Genomic DNA, 7,541 nt, shown 5'->3' with positions numbered 1-7,541 from the left:
CTGATGTATATATAAATATTTTTAAAGTAGACATAAAGCCATTCTCTGCTTAAGAAATGACATATCGAGATTTAGACATGCTCTTCTGTTCTACATTATCAAAACTACTGAGCTTTAAGAGTTACCTTTCATCTGTGAAAAACTAGTAATGAAATGAAATGCCTTTAATGAGCCATGGATGTCATATAACTCATTTTTCAAGAAAAAAAAAAAAAAGAAAAAAAAAAGAAAAAAAACCTCTTATGTTTGTGTTGTATTTTTGCATCATCTTTTCCAGAAGGTGTCTTCATGAATCTGTAACCACTTTCTTGTGATCCTGTTTGCTACAGTTGTGTTCAGTCATCCAGTCCTTCCCTGCTACACTTGCAAGAGGTAACAGACACTAAATGGATATTTTACAGACTTTTAGAGAGGAAAACAAACAAATAATCAAAGAAACGATGGGCAATATGTTTCTTTTGGAAATTTTCCATTCTATATTTTTATAAAAGCTTTCTTTGTGATAAATTTACTTTTGAAATATTTATGTTGTGCTCATGCAGAATAACTATATTTGAGGCTGTGTTCCATCAACCATTCTCACCTCAATTGTCTACAGTTTCCTCAGCCAGATCCCTTTTGCTTTAACGTATTCCATGGTTGGCTTCAGATCAGAAGTGATACTTCTGCAAGTAAATAAAATTTAGTCAGTCAATTTTTGGATTTCTCCACAGTGTTTAAGTTAGGCGAGCTGTCAGGATGTCATTTAATAGATGATGTAACATGGTGATTTTTAGATCTTAAGAAAAAGCAAAAGAGGTTTGATTTTCATAGGTTTAAAGTTCTGAACCTGTTTGATTTTTACTTGGTTTCTTTGTAAATTAATGTAAACCTGATGCCATTCTTTTCCACATTGTGAAATGGATTTACAAATGGATTAAATAGGTATTTTTCTTACCAGCTTTTAAATTTTTAGTCTCATCTAGACCTCTACCTTCAACTGAGATCAGTCATATTCCGGATAAACCTACATTTCTGTGCTGACTGAGCAGAAGTCTAGTTGACTACTTCCAGCTACATATCCAACTACATTATAAATGTCTCTAGGTGATCAGGTGACTCTTTATACAACTGCAGAGAAGAGAAGTGCTGAAACTACCTGTGTTTCACTTTGTCAGTGTGCATAAAAAGAAGACTTTGAGTTTTGATTCATATTTAGAAAACACTTCTGTGGTAGTTTCACACCAGTGAGTGGCTCAATTCCACCACACTACTCCTCTCAAAAGAAGAGGGAGAGAAAAATGATGAGAAAAGGGCTCATGGGCTGAGATAAGAACAAGGAGATCACTCCCCAGTTAGTGTCACAGGCAAACAAGATTCAGCAAAAGGGACATAAATATAATTTATTGCCTATTACTAACAGACTAGAGCAATAAGAACTAAAAGCAAACACCTTCCCCCCATCCACCCTCTTCTGCCTCCTCCCCCATGGCAGCACAGTTATGGTTTAACCCAGCAGGCAGCTCAGCACCACACAGCCATTTGCTCACTCATCCCAGTGGGATGGGGGAGAGAATCAGAAGAAAAAAAGGCTGAAATAAAGACAGGTTAGTAGGACAGAAAAAAAATAAGTTAAAATAATAATAATACTGATAAAAGAATATAAAAAACATGTGGTGTACAATGCAATTGCTTACCACCCTCTGACCCAGCCAGTCCCCAAGCAGCAGTACACCCACCTCAGACAACGTCCCATATTCACTGTTCAGCACAACACCACGTGGCATGGGACACCCCTTTGGGCAGCCCAGGCCAGCTGTCCTGGCTGTGTCCCCTCCCAGCTCCTGGTGCACCCCCAGCCTCCTCGCTGGCAGGGCAGCACCAGGAGCTGGAACGTCCTTGGCTATGCATGAGCACTGCTCTGCCCCAGCTGAAACATCGACGTTATCAGCGTTATTCTTACCCTAAATCCAAAGCACAGCACCATACCAACTATTAGGAAGACATATAGCTCTATTCCAACCAAAACCAGAACAGCTGGGGAATGGGGCTTGCTGTCAGGCTGTAACATTTCATTTCTGCCACTCCTTCATAGGCAGTCTGTGCCCCTGCTCCAACAGGGGCTCCTCCACAGGGTGGGGGGGCTGCAGCGTGGAGATCTGCTCCATGTGGGACCCATGGGCTGCAGGGGGACAGCCTGCTCCACCAGGGACCTCTCCACAGGCCGCAGAGGAACTGCTGCTCTTGCCTGGAGCACCTCCTGCTGCACTCACCTGGGGGGCTGCAGGGCTGCTTCACTCACGTTTTCTCAGTCCTCTCTCCCAGCTGCTGTTGCACAGCAGTTTTTTTATTCCCCCCCCCCCCTCCTTTTTCCCCCCCATTTTTTTTTTCCCCTTTGTTCAATCCACTCTCCCAGAGGCCCAACCAGCGTTGCTCCCTGGCACAGATCTGGCCAGCAGCAGGTCCCTTTTGGAGCCTGCTGGAGCTGGCTCTGATCTGACATGGGGCAGCTGCTGGGCTCTGCTCTCAGAGGCCACTCCTGCAGCTCCCTGCTACCAAACCCTTGCCACGTAAACCCATTACAATTTCAGACAAAACTAACAGGATATACATGTGTATGTATATATACATTGTGTATATACTTACATATGTATGTGCATATATATATACATATAATCACAGAACCACAGATAAATACATATATGTATAATAGATGTAATACATGTATGTATACATGTATAGTAGAAGTGTGGGTCCAGATGTTTTTGAGCTTAAATTTGTTTTAGGAATGTTTTGGTTTCTTTAAAAATGACTGCACTTGTTTAAAGGTAACCACATTTAGAATCAACAATACCTGTTATAATGTTTTAGTTGGCTTCAATGTCCAATTTGTTGATTGGGTGTTGCATCCTATGAGTCCAGATTGGTTCACAGGTTTGACTAAGTAAAATGTGACTCACTTTCAGAAACTAGCCATGAAGGAATCTGGAAATTAAATGACCATACCTGTTTTTGCCCTTGATGAGATATTTTGCTGTTGTGTAGGCAGAGGAAAGATGCTCCTCATAATAAGCTAGAAGGAGCAGAGAGAATCAAGTACTTTCAATAGTATTAAGTCCCTCAACACTAATCCTTTAAGCACCCTTCAGCAGACTAGGAAGTTGATCTAACCTTTGCTGTCAGTACCTATCACCCAACCTTGCACTCTGGAAATGAATCATCTGAGCAGGGACAGTGTTACAAACTCTTTCCATTTATTTGAAATTCTTGCAGTATTTGCTGTCTTATTTCTGTTTCATAGTTGTATGTTAGTACTTGAGAATCTGTAATAAGTTTTGTTTTGTGTTTTTGTTGTTGTTGTTTGTTTTTCATCTGTAGTCTTTGCACTTAAAGAGGAAAAACTTTAAAATGTGAAATATTTTTGCACTATTTACAAAATATTTTTAGAGATCATTATTGCAAACCAACCTCTTGGAATTTTTAGATGACTTGGAATTATCAGTACTAGAGGAAATCTGCATCTCTGTTGATTTCCTTCCCAAAACTTAAAGATTCCTTGCTTCATAGTCCACTAAATTGTTTTGTATCCTACCTAAACTGCTCTAAAATTAAAAGGACAGAAAGGCTGAGATACAGCAATGAGAATTTTGGCAGTTCTCCTCCACCTCCTCTGCAGAGTCAAAAGCTAAAGCTCTTTAATCTTACTGTGATAAATATTATTGCTACCAATTTGTGTACACCAGAGTGCATGTTACAGGTTATCTGGAGTCATGTTGCTTCTCCAGTTCTGATCAGACTTTGAGACATAACCTGTAAAACACAAAAGCTTGTAAAATGGAGCCCAAATACAAGAGTGCCAAGCACAAAATGACAGTCTTGATGCTGAAAGGCCTGTGGATGCATACACCTTTTCTTACTGGACCATTCACAGTAGCTACAATTTTTCATTTTTGAGTGTGGCCAAGTTTCCTGTTTTTTTTTTATGGTGAAAGTATTGAGTTATCTGGGTTGATTAGATTCCATTGTATGATAGGTAGAGCTGGAGGAAGAGGAGGAGGAAGTACTGAGAAGGTTCCCCATACCTGGTTTTATGCCCATTGCATAACGTCATTGTTAAGGTCAGAGCTTGAATTGATCTTCTGCCCAAGGAATGCAGACCATCACATGTCCTTTCCCATGAAAAGATCCTAACTGTAAAGTGAAGGGTGACATTGGCCAGTCTTTAAAAAATAGTGAAGGATTACTTGGTCCAGAAAAAAAATCCTGTAGGAAGAAGTTTCCCTCCATAGTCCCATATGTCCTAATAAACAAGGGGCAATCCCCAGGCAAAGGGAGGACTGAAGATTGATCCATACTTCCTGAATCAAGTTCAAAGCCCAGTGAAGTCCTAATTACTATGCTACTATGACCCATTTGTCATTAATTGTCCCTACGCACTGTCTCCACTGAGTTTTTCACAAGACAAGTGCCAAGCTGAGAATGCCAGCCCTGTCACTGCAGTCCTGATCTAGAGAGTGACTGAGGCATGGTGATGCTTATTCATTTTGTCCATGAACAAAATGCACTGCTCCTAGGTTGCTATCATAAAGAAAAGAAAAATAGTGGCACAAGTTCCTCTTCTGTTTCTAGCTTTTTTTAAGAGGATAAGTGTAAGCTGCCAGTGTGTGCTCAAAAAGTTCACAAGTCCTGCAGGACTGTAGAACCTGATTTCAGAAAAACTACTTACTCAGATTGCATAGTTGCCTGAGGAAGATGAAATTTTAGGCACTTCTCTTCCACATTTCCTTCCAGCTGGTTTAGATGACCTTTGGATTATATGGAAACTGAGTGCTTAAAATAGGGCTTTTGTAAATTCTGTGGAGGGATGTGTATGTCAAAAAGCCAGCCATCACCATGCTTTAGTCCTGTCTAGATTTGGACTGCAGTGACAATGCTGGCATTCTCAGCTTGCTTTTTGTCTTGTGAATTATTTTAGTAGAGCCAGTGGATAAGAAAGAGTAATTATGGAGGTGTCATAGCAGCACCACAATTAGTAGTGCATTGAGCTTTGCAGTTAAATTTTATGCGTAATGCTCCCCTGCTGTCCCCCATCAGCATACCACATTTGAAGTACAGCTACAATTAAACCATCATAAAACAGAGTACACAACTAGACAAAATGATTAAAAGGAGCCTGAAATCACGTGTTGTGAGAGAGGAATGACTTTCTCATGACATTGGTTGCACTTGCTGTAGTTAGTAGACTTCCAAGCACTTCAATTTGGTGATTTCCCCCTCTCTCCCTCTACCAATACTACAGTATGTGTCACCTTGGGCCCTATTATTTGTCCAATTGCAACAAAGCCTCATCCACTATGATGCAAAAGGACTATAAATAATCTTGGCTCTGTTTATGCTTGAATAGTTCAACATGCCTGAGATGCCTAGGCACAGTTTGTGAACACAGCTATATAATAATCTGTGGGATATAAAGCCAGTTCTGTTTTTGAAATTTACATTGGGCTTTGCTTTCTTTAGCTTGGATATTCACATCAACGCTGTTTTCCAGGAAGCAGGCAAAACATGAATGGAAAAGTCCCACTGTGCTGTTGAAGACTGGAACACCTGCAAAAATTTGCGGCAATAACCCCAGGGTATTTTTGTCTTGTTCTTGTTTTATATAGCATTTGTTCATTTCCCTTCTCCTATGGTACTCTGAATAAGGCACTCAGTATCACCCACACACTAAAATAGAGGCAGAGAGAACATATATGGCTTAGTTCGGGGCATCAAAAAACAAAGCATAATACCTATGAACGTACTAGATCAAACATAATTATCCAAGGATTCAGTCTTCTGAGGTATGTTTTCAAATCCACTGACCTCACAACCACATTCCTGAACAAAGCATGTAGAATTGCAGACGTGCCCCAGAGCAATGCTTGTTAGGTACCTTGGAGTGGGTCAGGATCTATAATCCAGGTAATATTGGGGAGCTGCCTGGAACTGAGGTGGAAAGGCTTTGTCCATTGTCTTTTTTTGTTTGTTTCTTTGTTTGTTTGTTTTTTCCATGCACTTAGGACTTTGCAGAAAGAAGAGGAAGGAAGAAGCATGGAGGCTGAGAGCAGGGAATACAACATCTGACCAAGGAGGAGACTTAAGATGTGTAGATGTGAGAAAGCAAGCTCTGAAAGCCAAATCAGTTGCAGAAAAGGCAAGTTGTCTTTTGTCTTATGGTATAGAAACAGTCAGGAGGTGGTTGCATGCAACCTTCACTCTACCTGCACTGGTGAGGGCCTGAAAGCAGTGCAGGCATGTAGGAACCAGCTCAAACCTTGCACCACTCAGTTAGAGGGTATAAGCTGACTCCATGTCCCAAGTAATGTGCCCTAGAGACCTTGTACCTGTATTGATTTTCTGTGACTCAGCCCCAGATAGCTGTAATCTTGGATGAAAGGGAGATGAACCATATGGTAATCACATTGTGTCCAGTTCTCATGTGGCAAATTAGCACAGAAATGTCTTAGTTCATATATACATATATGAACTTAAAGTGAGAGATTGTCGCTTGTCAGATGGCCATGACAGTCTTACTGACTTGTCTCTTCAAAACAGATTGCCTTTCTGCTAGGATCTGATTCTGTGAATCATATAGCCAAATGCAAGTTATTTGGCTTCATGTAGCAGTAACAGAGAGCCTGTGTGATACAGAAATTTGTATTCACCTGTTTAATGATACCTATATTTGGCAGTCTACTACAAATTAATGCAACATCCTGGTGTAATGCTGCACAGGGATCCTAGAGGCAAGTTGCCATTTTGCTTATTAGATGTTTTGCTTGTAAAACCATTCAGATCCCTACCAGATAAGCCCCTCAAACTTACTGAAGTTCTTATTTATAAAGACCCTAATGACTTCAAGAGGAAGATAGGTTATTACAATTTTTGCATGTGTCCTGTTCCAGAAAATATTTTATTGCTTGAAAATGCTGTTGCTTTTATTTCCCCTACAGCCTGCAATGCAATTCAGACAGATAAATATATTTTTATTCTGGGAACTTCGGTAATAAATGGAATGTTACTTATTCTATTTTCTCTACACTTTGCACTACAAAAACATGAATATCTTTTAATAACTCATTAAACTGACAGTCATTACAGTAGATTAATTCAAAAACATTGGTGAGAGCACTGTAAACTGTGCACTGAGGCCAAAATGTCTGTAACCATAAAAGTTTACTAAAGTATGCCATCTAGAGGTCTTTGGCAGAGCAAAAATAACACTTTAGGATCTTTAGAGAAATGCTATGGTTGGTAGTATTGTTCTCTGCTTTGTCTTAGCTGTACGTAATCCTAGTTAAAACTTTCTGCATGAAACTGTGGGAATGTGTACGTGTTTTGGCTGGTGGCAGGGAATAAGCTGAGGTTAGTTTCATCATTTTTCTGATCTGAAAAAAGCAATTTAAAATGGACATGCAGTTTATGGTTTAGAATTGTTATCTTCTGTACGTATAGCAAGACTTTCAGTTTTTATTCACTTCATCTTTTTGATGTAGAACATAAAAAGACTTTTCAAATGCTAA

The 7,541-nt window shown here is 39.9% G+C and overlaps 1 long non-coding RNA gene across 1 annotated transcript; it reads left to right on the top strand.

Moving 5' to 3' along the window:
• The first annotated feature begins 276 nt into the window (after positions 1 to 276).
• On the top strand, positions 277 to 6,164 carry LOC311430045. Its single transcript, XR_014688516.1, has 3 exons — positions 277 to 372; positions 5,528 to 5,612; positions 6,039 to 6,164. It is a non-coding gene; the product is annotated as an uncharacterized lncRNA (long non-coding RNA).
• Positions 6,165 to 7,541: the final 1,377 nt, after the last annotated feature.

The sequence above is a fragment of the Aythya ferina genome (assembly GCF_964211825.1).
Source record: "Aythya ferina genome assembly, chromosome: 1".
Lineage (NCBI taxonomy): Eukaryota > Metazoa > Chordata > Aves > Anseriformes > Anatidae > Aythya > Aythya ferina.
The sequence above is the reverse complement of the archived record's forward strand: the minus strand, read 5'-3'. Positions and strand labels throughout refer to the sequence as shown.